Below are 14,989 nucleotides of genomic sequence, written 5' to 3'. Positions count from 1 at the left end.
GGACACTTACCACGCCGCATATTGGTCCTCTGATCCTTTTCGCCTCTCCTCTTTGGAAGAAGAGGAGGAAATCCTTGACATGGTTGACTTTTAGTTTCAGAATGTCAGTATTGTAAACGGCATGTCTCCTTGAAGGAAACGTTTGAATGCTCTAAATCTCACCATATCCTGCCAGGTTAATGGCTACCTATAAAGCATATCATAAAGGCTCTTGATTTAATTAATTAAACCTAGCATAGCCCCGTTCTGCCTACTTACAGCACACACACGCACACACACACAAATGCACGCACGTCCACAAACACCTGTTAGCACGCATGCAAGCACACAAGCACACACACACACACACACACACCTGTCATACCCCTTAATTTTCTTCTATGAAAGGCTGTTATTTTCAGCCCTGTTTGTACTTGACCTCTAAGAGCTGTAATGAACTCTGTTGATAGAAATTACACGCCTGTCTTTCTTTTTATATTAGCCTTAATCTCAATTACCCTGAAGTAAAATTATTGTGAACGTTTGTCACTTCCTGTTTTACACGCAGAATCTGTCCGCGACAGATTATATTATCATCAAATAACAAGTGATCAACCGTGTGATTAGGTTGATTTACAGCAACTGTGAATATTATAACCTGTTATTATCTATCCTGTGGAGGCAGCTTGTTTTTAACAGAGTACAGGTTCTCAGAAAAGTCAACTCCGAAAAGTTCCCCACTCTCATCTTAGAACACTTGTGTGGATGAGGGTAATCATTTTCAACACATCTGCTTGATTACTCTTCAAACGGATGGCGTATCTAACAGAAATACTAAGATAGGTGTCTCTGAAAGACTGACAGGTGCTGTTCACTTACATTCATGACAATATGTTAAATAACTTTATTTCAAAAGTTTATAAAACAGTTTTTGTACAAGAATAGCCTATTGGGTGATTATTGTAATACTGAAAATGTACAGCATGTAGAAAGAGAAGCATACAGTGTTTTAATAGTTAACTTATGGTACAATGTGTACTGTAATCACATTGACACAGTTCATGTACTCTCCAGGAAATTACATAATTATCACTGTCTAAATTGCTTATGATGGAAGGTGAAGCAGCTCTTTCTGTTTTCAACCTGAGAGCATTGAGCAGCAAAGTAATGCCTGAGGGTGTTAGTTTTCCATATCAGAGTTACATTAGCATTGAAACTACATCCTCCCCACATGAGCTTCACTGACAGCTACTTCTGTCTCCCACTAAGGTTGCATTGTCTAGCATGATCTTTTGAATATTCGCAGGAAAGTAGATCACAAGCCTAACTGTGAGATGTGACAGAATAGGAATATGTTATAGTCAGCAAGAGGGGCGAGACAGGCGAGGGCCTGCCCTGCACAGCAGCTGTCTAGGTTTCACCACAGTGGGTAGTTGTGGCTGGAAGGTGCTGCGTCTGTCTGTGATCATTCCCCCCTGTTTAATAGGAGGTAGTTCCTCATCTACAAAAGATGTATAAACACAAACAAGAGGCACAAGTAAGAACCAATTGTCACTGGATTAACATATGGGCAGTAAGCACAACTCAGTTTATACACAACATTGAAACTGTTACTTCATTCAGATATGAGTATTAGAAATTCCACTTGTTTTTCTCATTCTCTCTATTCAAGAATACAGCAGTTAGTGCGATACCAATAGAGTGATTCTCGAAAAGGTGTAAACTCTCTGTGTTCAGCTTTAGAACCCAGTTATCTGGTAACATTATTTCTTCATCATCCTCCATTTCTGTCGTCATATTTCTCACCTTTGGGTGGTCCACTGTGAGAAAAGTAGAAAGATGGACAGGCTGTGAAATGAATTCAAGCTGTGCATTTGTGTGTCTTTGTTTCTCTCTGTTGAGACTTTGCCAGTTGTATGAGTTTGAATGTCCTTGAAGGCCTATTTTGACTCTTCCGCTGAAAATGTCCATTTGACTGCAATGTTTTCCAAAATGTTACGCATTAGCTCACCACACCGTTGACATAGCAACAGACGTTAACAGCTTATCGAATCATAATGTGACGCATGGGGGTACACAAATTGGCATGCAGAGAGTATTTGGCATGACAGGCCCCATTTACAAGGACACCTACTGCGCAGGTCCCATCATCTGCTTATTACCATTGCATGACCTTAAAATTAACACATGTTAAAACAAGCCAGATAAGAAGAGTGGAATAGAACAAATCAAATTGTATTTGTTACATGCGCCGAATACAACAGTTGTAGACCTTACAGTGAAATGCTAACTTACAGGCCCTTAACCAACAATGCAGTTTTAAGAAAGGTACTTGTCAAGTAAAAAATAAAAGAGCAGCAGTAAAATAACAATACCGAGGCTATATACTGGGGGGACTGGTACAGAGTCAATGTACAGGGGGGTGGCACCGGTTAGTCAAGGTAATTGAGGTAATATGTACATGTAGGCAGAGTTAAAGTGATATGCAAAGATAATAAACAGAGAATAGCAGCAGCGTAAAAGTGTGTGTGTGGTTGGGGGGGGGGGGCAATGCAAATAGTCTGGGTAGCCATTTGATTAGCTGTTCAGGAGTCCTATGGCTTTGGGGTAGAAGCTGTTGAGAAGCCTTTCGGACCTCGACTTCGATACCGCTTGCCGTGCATGTGGTAACAGAGAGGAAGGAGAGTCTATGACTAGGGTGGCTGGAGTCTGACCATTTTTAGGGCCTTCCTCTGACAAGGGTTACTTTGAATGTTAATATACCTAAACATTTTGTAAAAATTATACTGAAAGGTACATGTGTACTATACTGAAAAGTATATTAATGCATAGCAAAATTCTGTTGTTGCACTTTATGGTACTATAAATGATTATGGAGTCTAAATGGACATCAACAATATATATATATATATATATATATATATATATATATATATATTAGGCCTTTTCACCAAAAGGTGAATCTACACAATAATTGTAATTTAGAATATTAGGAATTAATTAAAAAAGGGAAAACTTTGCAATGAGATTGAATACAAATTGGAGGATCAGAGGGCATTATCACCAACCATTTCCCAAAACTAATTCTCATTATGGAAGAGGACACAAGCTGAAATTTAAACACACATTTCCATTTTCGAATTGCGTTTATACTTTAATGAATGTGTCCGAAACGGACTGATTTCCTTTAAAGAATGGATGCTCTATGACCTACATCCAGCGTCTCATTTTCACAGCATTCACATTCTCGGCTTTTAACCCATTTCAGTTGATCATTACAACTGTATACAGAGAAAGCACATAATTACAATGATAGGACTACATCCATATTGATGGATTCAATAGTCATTCATTTAAAATAGTACTCCATGAAAGAACTAGGCTAAATTAGCTTACAAAAGCTTAAAGGCTTTAGAAACAGTGAATAGAGTTTTAGTAATATAAGATCCTGTCTTTCTTCGTGTTCAAAAAGGTGAATAAATGGCATTAAGATTCACCATACATAGAAAACCATTTTCAATGAAACTAAAATGACCAATGTACTTCTCTTTCCTCCGTGTCTCTTATTATCATCTTTGACAAAGGTTTCGCCACAGGCTCACAGCACAGATACTGATCTTCATTCAGTTAAAAATGACAGAAACAGGAAGGAGGGCTTTTCATACCACCCACCAAGTCTTGTGTCCATCTTATCATGATGATGCGTTGGACCTCAACGAACTGAATGAAAGACCCCAATAAATCTGACTGAATGAAATCTGACCATGAAAGGAAAGAGATTGAAATCAGACCTACTCAATAGATTTTCTGTCTGAGTTCATGAACATGCATTGATATCTACCTGTATGAGGAAGGCAATGGGTGCACAATTTTGTCATCAGATTTCCTAAATTGGGAAGGATTAATTTCTAAGCAAATACTACCATCTAGTGAGAAAATAAAGTATCACATCAATCAGACGTAGTGTGTGATTCTCACCTGCGTCTGTGCTTTGGGATTTCTCCAGGAGGAAAGTGCGAGTGTTAGTGAACAAATTGTAAAAAAATAAAAATAAAAATAGTTTTCTCTGTGCTTCATGTAGCGAGTGATAATTAAATCAACTTACACATGTATGTAGAGCTCCTCAAGACTGTTGAACAGGGCCATTTTATCAGGACCTCACAACCATGCTTCACTACAGGAGGAGAGAACGCAGAATGAAATGATTCAGATGTTGGTCTTAATATCAAGCATGTTTTATTTTATGCATGTTTATCTGAGGTAGTGTAAGTAAAACCAACATAAACTTACTTGATCTGTTAGACAGGTGCTGCATTCTTGTAATCATGTGGGAGAATGATATAGTTATGGAAATGGTACTTGAGTAATTATTGTCATACACTGCTCTGAAAAAACACTTTAGTGAAACAATTACCTGTAACTATGCTTTCAGTTTTGGGTGGTCTACATCAATTATTTTTATACAAAATATTACTGCTGCTTCATCAATAACACACCATTTGTCACCATACAGTCGTGGCCAAAAGTTGAGAATGACACAAAAACTATTTTCCACAAAGTCTGCTGCCTCAGTGTCTTTAGATATGTTTGTCAGATGTTACTATGGAATAATGAAGTATAATTACAAGCATTTCATACGTGTCAAAGGCTTTTATTGACAATTACATGAAGTTAATGCAAAGAGTCAATATTTGCAGTGTTGACCCTTCTTTTTCAAGACCTCTGCAATCAGCCCTGGCATGCTGTCAATTAACTTCTGGGCCACATCCTGACTGATGGCAGCCCATTCTTGCATAATCATAATCAATGCTTTTTTTTGACAGAATTTGTGGGGTTTTGTTTGTCCACCCGCCTCGAGGATTGACCACAAGTTCTCAATGGGATTAAGGTCTGGGGAGTTTCCTGGCCATGGACCCAAAATATCGATGTTTTGTTCCCCGAGCCAGTTATCACTTTTGCCGTATGGCAAGGTGCTCCATCATGCTGGAAAAGGCATTGTTCATCACCAAACTGTTCCTGAATGGTTGGGAGAAGTTGCGTTGGTACCATTCTTTATTCATGGCTGTGTTCTTAGGCAAAATTGTGAGTGAGCCCACTCCCTTGGCTGAGAAGCAACCCCACACATGCTTTACTGTTGGCAGGACACAGGACTGATGGTAGCGCTCACCTTGTCTTCTCCGGACAAGTTTTTTTCCGGATGTCCCAAACAATCGGAAAGGGGATTCATCAGAGAAAATGACTTTACCCCAGTCCTCAGCAGTCCAATCCCTATACCTTTTGCAGGATATCAGTATGTCCCTGATGTTTTTCCTGGAGAGAAGTGGCTTCTTTGCTGCCCTTCTTGACACCAGGCCATCCTCCAAAAGTCTTTGTCTCACTGTGCGTGCAGATGCACTCACACCTGCCTGCTGTCATTCCTGAGCAAGCTCTGTACTGGTGGTGCCCCGATCCCGCAGCTGAATCAACTTAAGAAGACGGTCCTGTCGCTTGCTGGACTTTCTTGGGCGCCCTGAAGCCTTCTTTCCAACAATTGAACCGCTCTCCTTGAAGTTCTTGATGATCCGATAAATGGTTGATTTAGGTGCAGTCTTACTGGCAGCAACATCCTTGCCTGTGAAGCCCTTTTTGTGCAAAGCAATGATGACGGCATGTGTTTCCTTGCAGGTAACCATGGTTGACAGAGGAAGAACAATGATTCCAAGCACCACCCTCCTTTTGAAGCTTCTGTTATTCGAACTCAATCAGCATGACAAAGTGATCTCCAGCCTTGTCCCTGTCAACACTCACACCTGTGATAACGAGAGAATCACTGACATGATGTCAGCTGGTCCTTTTGTGGCAGGGCTGAAATGCAATGGAAATGTTTTTGGGGGATTCAGTTCATTTGCATGGCAAATAGGGACTTTGCAATTAATTGCAATTAATCTGATCACTCTTCATAACATTCTGGAGTATATGCAAATTGCCATCATACAAACTGAGGCAGCAGACTTTGTGAAAATTTATATTTGTGTCATTCTCAAAACTTTTGGCCACAACTCTATATGGAGGAAAGTGCCTAGTGACGAGGGTGGGTATGCTTGTTTTGTATTGTCTAGGGTTTTTGTATGTCTAGGGGTGTTTGTAAGTCTAGGCATATGTAGGTTTATGGTGGCCTGAATTGGTTCCCAATCAGAGGCAGCTGTTTATCGTAGTCTCTGATTGGGGATCATATTTAGGTTGCCATTTTCCCTTGGGTATTTGTGGGTTCTTATTCTATGTTTAGTTGCCTGTCTGCACTAGCCATATTAGCTTCATTGTTCGTTTTGTTATTTTGTTTGTTTTTTCAGTGTTCATTCTTTAATAAAGAGGAAAGTATGCTAATCATGCTGCGCCTTGGTCTCCTCCCTACGACGGCCGTGAGAGTAATATTCTGTTATAGTAATAATAATGTATTCATCTACAGTAAAAGCAAATTATCTTTAAGCTTTCACTCACTTTTGATATTTGAGTCAAATATATAAAAGTATGAGTCACCCACTGGGGAGCCAGGCCCAGCCAATCAGAATGAGTTTTTCCTGAGAAAAAGGGATTTATTACAGACAGAAATATTCAGTTTCATCAGCTGTCCGGGTGGCTGTTCTCAGACGATCCCGAAGCCGGATGTAGAGATCCTGGGCTGGCGTGGTTACACGTGGTCTGCTGTTGTGAGGCTGGTTGGATGTACTGCCAAATTCTCTAAAACGACATTGGGGGTGGCTTATGGTAGATAAATTAACATTAAATTCTCTGGCAACAGCTCTGCTGGACATTCCTGCAGTCAGCATGACAAAATGCTTGAGTGGCATTTTATTGTCCCCAGCACAAGGTGCAACTGGGTAATAATCTTGCGGTTTAATCAGCTTCTTGATATGCCACACCTTTCAATTAGATGGATTATCTTGGAAAAGGAGAAATGCTCACTAACTGGGGTGTAAACAAATTTGTGCACAAAATTGTAGAGAAATAAACTTTGTGCATGGACCAACACTTTACATGTTGCATTTGTTCAGTATATTTGCATCTTTAAAATGGTAAAAGTCACCCTCTCTGTGCCATGTTTTAGTGAGATAGATGTCAAAGTCATTGTCAGAGACAAACAGAAGAGGAAACTTATTCGTTAAGGATTGTAGAGTGCAAAACGTGTGGATGCATTGGTTGGAAACAGATTCATGGCATTTTGGTTGGTCCACTCCGCTTTGTATGGACTGTATTGGCTAGGAGTGGGTGATATATGCCTGAGGATCAGCCTTTAGAACTGGCAAGTGGTCTTTATTGTCCAACTCTAGGGTGCATGTTGTACTGCTCGAGACTTTCATTTGCTGATCAATTTCCTACGGCCTCGTCAGCCTCGCTGCCTGCATGTTTCCCGTTGGATACCATATTGCATTAGGCAGCTATTGAGCACTTCTTCTACTACTTTGAATTTTTATTGGCAGACTCTAAAAGGTGTATTGATGCCACCTACTGGGTGGGGTGTGAAAACTGAGAAACTAACACAGGAAGAAAAAAGAAAAAGGGTGAAAACCATACTCAGTATTCTCAATCTCATTAACCCCCCCCCAATAATAACTATGTATTCCTTCATTCAGTTTCAAATGTCAACTCAGATCCCTACACAGGCTCTGAAGCCTGAGAGGGGGAAAATCTTCTGACCGTATTCCCTGCAATATTTCAGCCATGAAGTCCTAAAGGTCCAATAACCTTTTTGCTGCTTTCACGGTGATATACAGTTTATTAATTTATTTGTTTCTCCTGTACAATTAATCACCAGCACAATGAACGTAATTAAAAAAAAAAAAAAACCTTCACCATTAGTATTTCAGGATATTTTGACTGATGAACAACATCAACAGGCTGGTACTCATCCACTGCCATAGCGTCATCTAATTTTTACTGCCTCCGTATAGGAGACCTGCTCGGCAGCCCTGATCCTCACTACTTTGACCTCCTTCAACCTAACAGAACTCTGGAACATGATTCCCATCACAGTTGCAGCATCCTCAGACTCTTCAACACTGATATTCCATCTGCAAATACTTGACAGGTGGCCAACGTTTTACATTTATGACAGCGTAGCAGTTTTTGTACATACGCTCAGACCACATATCGTTACATGGGTCGGGAGAGACTTTTCACCAAACATCAATAGTACAGAAATGTCTTTCCTCCTTTCCATTCACAGTATGGGTTAATCGACATGTCCCAACTATTCCCGTCATGTTGTCCCTATAACAAGAAGCCTCTATCCAGCGAGATGACACATTTCCTCGGTGCCCTACTCTGAAAATCATAACTCTACACTTCATATGTTGAATGTTTATGGAGGTTTCTCTTTTTGCTCTTTCGATACACATGAAATTACTATCATACCTCTCTTGGTCACTCTGACCGACTCCACTTTTCACAATTCGTCCTTCACCATCTTCATAACGGGTCTCCCAAATAAACATGCTTATTCATGGAGTGTACTCCAACCAGAAACAGCTGTTCATTTCCAACTTTAGTTTTTAGCTCCATTCTTCTTTATTACCGTTGTCCAGTCATAATTACCAACTTCACTCACGTCAACAAAGTCAAACACTGCATCAGCTGCCGCCATTACAATACCTGCCCCCATCGGACCAGATTCAAGTTTGTCCAGCCACCTTCCTACACTCCGGAACTCTTTATTCTTCTTGTCCTCTGGTTGTAGCTAGCTCGGGTCGTCATTCTGTACGACATTGTTCCCAATCAGTGCTGACTGTAATCCCAGTTGATAGGCCGGCTACAGCAAAACCCTCTGTTGAGTTTCTTGCACATAAAAAAAATAAGTTTTACGGCTAAACCCGCCCATTTCTACACATTCTTTTCATAAAATCAGATTTTAAACCTGAACCCTAAGCTTAAATTTACACTGCTAACCTTATGCCTCACCCAAACTTTTTGTAGACAATTTTGACTGTGTGGCTGTGTTATACAGGGGAAACCCTGTGGCCATGGATTTCGGTTTCAGCTAGATACCACCACCAGAAATCAAATCAAATGTTATTTGTCACATGCGCCGAATACAACAGGTGTACACCTTACTTACAAGCCCTTAAGAAAAACAAGTGTTAACTGCATTGATGTTTAAGTAAAAAAATATATTAAAAAAAAGAGATTAGATGCGGCCTTGTGAATGTTGACCTGTTTAAAGGTCTTACATCGGCTACGGAGAGCGTGATCGCACAGTCATCCAAAACAGTTGATGCTCTCCTGCATGCTTCAGTGTTGCTTGCCTCGAAGCGAGCATAGAAGTAATTTAGCTTGTCTGGTAGGCTTGTGTCACTGGGCAGCTCGTGGCTGTGCTTCTCTTTGTAGTCTATAATACTTTGTAAGCCCTGTGTCACGCCTTGGTCATTGTATTTTGTGTTTTCGTTATATATTTGGTCAGGCCAGGGTGTGACAGGGGTTTATGTTATTGTATTTCGTATTGGGGTTTGTAGTATTTGGGATCGCGGCTGATTAGGGGTGTTGTATAGGCTTGGCTGCCTGAGGCGGTTCTCAATCAGAGTCAGGTGATTCACGTTGTCTCTGATTGGGAACCGTATTTAGGTAGCCTGAGTTCGCTTTGTTTTTCGTGGGTGATTGTTCCTGTCTTTGTGTAGTGTTCACCAGATAGGCTGTAATTAGGTTTCACGTTCCGTTTGTTGTTTTCGTATTTAATAGTTATTTCATGTATCGTCATTCATTCATTAAAGAACATGAGTAACCACCACGCTGCATTTCGGTCCTCTCTTTCAACAAACGAAGAACGCAGTTACAGAATCACCCACCACACTCGGACCGAGCAGCGTGTTAACAGGCAGCAGCGAAGGGAGGACGTTATGGACAGCAGAGGCTTTGAGTATACGACGTGGGAAGAAATAGACAGGTGGGCGGCCGACCCAGAGAGAGTGCCTGAGCCCGCCTGGGATTCGCTGGAACAGTGCGAAGAGGGCTATAGACGAATGGAGTCGAAAAGAAAGACACTGGCGCAGAGCGAAAACCGAAAAGCAGCCCCAAAAATGTATTGGGGTGGGGGCTCAGAGGGAGAGTGGCTGAGTCAGGAGATAGACCTGAGCCAACTCTCCTTGTTTATCGTGAGGAGCCAAGGAGGAGACCAGAACCAGAGCCGGTGTTGGAGGTGAGCGAAACAGAGACTGTGAAGGAGTTAATGGGGAAATTGGAGGAGAGAGAAATGAGGGAGTTGCTGTGTTGGTGCTTTTTGCATGGGATTCGCCCGACGGAACGTGTTGGGGATTTGATGGCACCTGGGTTAGCGCTCCATACTCGTCCTGAGGTGCGTGCTAGTCGGCTGGTGAAGTTGGTGCCAGCCTCACGCACCAGGCCTCCTGTGCACATCCCTAGCCTTGCACGTCCTGTGCCAACACTGCTCTCAAGATCTCCAGTACGCCTTCACGGTCTAGCCCATCCTGTGCCACCTCCACACTCCAGTCCTCCGGTAGCAGCTCCCCGCACCAGGCTTCCTGTGCATGTTCTCGATCCAGTACCACCAGTTCCAGCACCACGCATCAGGCCTACAGTGCGCCTCGCCTCTCCTGCGCTGTCGTAGTCTCCCGCCTGTTCAGCGCAGCCAGCGCTTTTCTCCTCTCCTGCGCTGCTGGAGTCTCCCGCCTGTTTAGCGCAGCCAGAGCCTTTCTCCTCTACAGCGCTGCTGGAGTCTCCCGCCTGTTCAGCGCAGCCAGAGCCTCTCTCCTCTCCTGCGCTGCCGGAGTCTCCCGCCTGTTCAGCGCAGACGGAGCTGCCAGCCTGCAGGGAGCAGCTGGAGCTGCCAGCCTGCAGGGAGCAGCTGGAGCTGTCAGTCTGTAAGAAGCCACCAGAGCTGTCAGTCTGCATGGAGCAGCCAGAGCTGTCAGTCTGCATGAAGCAGCCCGAGCTGTCAGTCTGCAAGGAGCTGTCAGTCTGCAAGGAGCTGTCAGTCTGCACAGAGCTGTCAGTCTGCAAGGAGCTGTCAGTCTGCAAGGAGCTGTCAGTCTGTAAGGAGCTGCCAGTCTGCAAGGAGCTGCCAGTCAGCACGGAGCCGCCAGAGCTGTCAGTCTGTAGGAAGCCGCCAGAGCTGTCAGCCTATATGGAGCAGCCAGTGCCGCCAGTCTGCCCGGCGCCGCCAGTGCCGCCAGTCTGCCCAGCGCCGCCAGTGCCCCCAGTCTGCCCAGCGTCGCCAGTCTGCCCAGCGTCGCCAGTCTGCCCAGCGTCGCCAGTCTGCCCAGCGTCGCCAGTCTGCCCAGCGCAGCCAGTCTGCCCAGCGTCGCCAGTCTGTCAGGATCAGTTAGATCCACCAGACAGCCAGACTCTTCCAGATCTGCCAGTCAGCCAGACTCTTCCAGATCTGCCAGTCAGCCAGACTCTTCCAGATCTGCCAGTCAGCCAGACTCTTCCAGATCCGCCAGCCAGCCAGGATCTACCGGAGCCTACTACCTACTACCTACCTGAGCTTCATCTCAGTACTGGGCTTCCTCTCAGTACTGGGCTTCCTCTCAGTACTGGGCTTTCTCTCAGTACTGGGCTTTCTCTCAGTTCCGGGCTGCCCCTCAGTTCCGGGCTGCCCCTCAGTCCCGAGCTGCCCCTCAGTCCCGAGCTGCCCCTCAGTCCCGAGCTGCCCCTCAGTCCCGAGCTGCCCCTCTGCCCCGAGCTGCCCCTCTGTCCCGAGCTGCCCCTCTGTCCCGAGCTGCCCCTCAGTCCCGAGCTGCCCCTCTGTCCCGAGCTGCCCCTCTGTCCCGAGCTGCCCCTCTGTCCCGAGCTGCTCCTCTGTCCCGAGCTGCCCCTCTGTCCCGAGCTGCCCCTCAGTCCCGAGCTGCCCCTCAGTCACGAGCTGCTCCTCAGTTCTGTGGGGTTCTGGGTGAGGACGAAGGGGAGGAACAAGGACATTAATGGAGTGGGGTCCACGTCCCGAGCCGGAACCGCCACCATGGACAGACGCCCACCCGGACCCTCCCTATGGTTTTGAGGTGCGTCCGGGAGTCCGCACCTTAGGGGGGGGGGGGGTTCTGTCACGCCTTGGTCATTGTATTTTGTGTTTTCGTTATATATTTGGTCAGGCCAGGGTGTGACAGGGGTTTATGTTATTGTATTTCGTATTGGGGTTTGTAGTATTTGGGATCGCGGCTGATTAGGGGTGTTGTATAGGCTTGGCTGCCTGAGGCGGTTCTCAATCAGAGTCAGGTGATTCACATTGTCTCTGATTGGGAACCGTATTTAGGTAGCCTGAGTTCGCTTTGTTTTTCGTGGGTGATTGTTCCTGTCTTTGTGTAGTGTTCACCAGATAGGCTGTATAAGGTTTCACGTTCCGTTTGTTGTTTTCGTATTTAATAGTTATTTCATGTATCGTCATTCATTCATTAAAGAACATGAGTAACCACCACGCTGCATTTCGGTCCTCTCTTTCAACAAACGAAGAACGCCGTTACACACTGCCACATCCTACGAGTGTCGGAGCTAGTATAGTACGATGCAATCTTAGTCCTGTATTGACTAAATAGATTTGTCGTAATTTAAGGTTAGGCATATGGTTAAGGTTAGGTTTGAAATCAGATTTTAATGATACATTTTAGAAATAGGCAGGGTTAAGCCATAATTATGACTGTGGTTATAGTTTTACACAAAATAATATTGTGTATTATTTATTTGATGAAAGTACCGACTACACCGGTGCATTAGTCATTCGCACCAGCTTGTCGTTGTGCATCCTGAGGGTAGTGAGGTTGGCTAATTGTCACGTCACATCCATATAAATCCTAGCTAGCTGTCATCACAGATGACGAAACCAATTGTATGGTTAAAAATAATATTTTTTGTCATCGTGGAGGGACTCTAGCTAGCTAGTTTACTACTAAACTAACCTACCTCGAGGTAGCTATCGCCATAGCAACGAAAAACGGCAAGTTGCTGTCTGGCTTCAAAACATCCAAACACAGATAGTTATAAAAAATGTTGGTCCAAACTATCATGGTATTTCTATAGTAAATCTCATCTTTAACGGTATTGAATCTAGTCACAACAGGGATGTAGCTGGGGAGAGTTTATTTTAGTTTACTAGGATCTCAGTTAGCTATATGCAATATAAGGTTTTAATTTGACGTGTAAATTAACAAAATTATATTGTGTAAGCTGAATTTGCAAGAGCAAGCCAAGCGCTACCACTAGGGTCAGTAGTGCTGTCAAAATGTTTAAAAATAACACTGCAAACAAGCACACGGGTCATAATACACCATTATTTGTATGACCAATGGGAAAACGTCTGAGTCCTCAAAATAAGAGCAGGATCAAAAATGATAGCTAGGTAGGCTTTTCCAACATTCTCCCTGCAATGCAACCATCCCAGAGGCAGGGGAGAAAGGATGGTCCACCTGCCCGTTGGACTGAGGCCGGTACCTGGATGGGAGGTTGGCCGTGGCCCCCAGCTTCTCCATGAAGGCTCTCCATACCCGCAACTTGAATTGGGGGCCACGTCAGAGACCATGTCCTCCAGAAGGCCGTAGTGCCAGAAGACCTGCTGGATCAGTGCCTCGGCAACCTGGAGAGCGGTAGGGAGACCAGAGAGAGGGATAAAACGGCAGGATTTAGAGAACTTGTCCACAACAACCATAATAGTGGTGAAACAATCAGACAGAGGGAGATCAGTAACGAAGTCCATGGAGAGATGGGACCAAGGCCGCTGAGGCATGGGAAGAAGTTTCCCTGCTGGAGCGTGCCAGGGATATATAGTTTGGGCACATAGAGCAGGAGTTGACATAGAAAGCAACGTCATGCGACAAGGTGGACCACCAGTATTTAGCGGAGAGGGATGGAATTGTGCGGGTGATACCTGTGTCCAGATCCCTTAACCCCGTGGGAACGTAGATGCGGGTTCCCTCTCCAGAGCCTGGCGGATGGAATCATGGGCACCTGTGGAACCACAGGGTAAGGGAAAGCAGGTCTCCCGACATCCTCATGCCCAGGCAGTGATTTTGATCCTCAACCAGGATATGGTGGGGAGTCTGAGGATGACGTTGTGTACTGGCGCAGTGATGAGGAAGGGAAGGCTTTCTTGGTGCACTGGTCCCACGGTGAGGGGTGCTGTGATGTGCGTGATCGTGCCGAATTCCAATGGCTTGGACCGAAAAAGGAAAGGAGAGCAGGTACGAGGTGATGTTTAGGGAGGAGGCGAAGGCCTGGTTGATGAAATTCCCGAGGCACCAGAGTCCACTAGAGACAACACCCGAGGGAAAGCCAGCGAAATGGAAACCAGGAAGGCTTTGGCGGAAAAACAATGACGGAATACTCACGCCTACTCTGGGAGACAGATGATCACAGGGGCATCCCTCTGCCCTAGTGGACTCATCTGAAGCTGGTGGCCCTCCTGGCCGCAATAGGAACACCGCCCCAGTGGTTTCTGGCGATGTCTCAGGACAGCCAAAGGAGGGTGTTAGGGAGGTATCAGCCCTCCCGAAGAAGTTTGTCCAGACAGATGGACATCGTGATGAGCGCCTCCAAGGAAATGTCTCCATCTAGACCTCCTCACAGTCCTCTACGGAATAGGGTGCAGAGTGCCTGCTCACTGGAGGGTGCCACGATCCAGAAGGTGAGAGCTTACTCAGAGGTCTGGGCACCCTGCCAGATTTGGAATATTTGCTCACCTCCTTTGCCCTCCGGTGGATGGTGAAAGACCGCCCTAAACCTCTTGCATGAACCTAGCGCTTCCTCCCCTCTCTCCCAGACAGCTGTAGCCCTCTCAAACATCTGCCCGGTCAGCAGGAAAATGGCCATGGCAACCTTGGACCTCTTGGCAGTGGGGGATCCCGACTGAAATAGAGGGAGCACTGGAGTAGGAAGCCACAGCATTTGGATGGGGTTCCATCATGCTTGGTCGGGAGGGACAGCCATGCATCACCTCCCTGAGTGGACTGCTGGGTAGGCTGGGGAGCTGGCTCGCCTCATGGTAGGCCCTCTGTTAGTTGGAGGTGAAACCTTTCAGGTGACGTCGAGGGGGTGG

General features: G+C 45.1%; 1 pseudogene; it reads right to left on the bottom strand.

Annotated features, from left to right (window-relative positions):
* Positions 1-1,340: 1,340 nt before the first annotated feature.
* Positions 1,341-13,427, bottom strand: LOC109898790 (protein IMPACT-like; annotated as a pseudogene).
* Positions 13,428-14,989: the final 1,562 nt, after the last annotated feature.

The sequence above is a fragment of the Oncorhynchus kisutch genome, linkage group LG10 (genome assembly GCF_002021735.2).
Source record: "Oncorhynchus kisutch isolate 150728-3 linkage group LG10, Okis_V2, whole genome shotgun sequence".
In the NCBI taxonomy this organism is placed as follows: Eukaryota; Metazoa; Chordata; class Actinopteri; order Salmoniformes; family Salmonidae; genus Oncorhynchus; species Oncorhynchus kisutch.
Note: the sequence above shows the minus strand (reverse complement) of the source record. Positions and strands in the feature narration are given on the sequence as shown.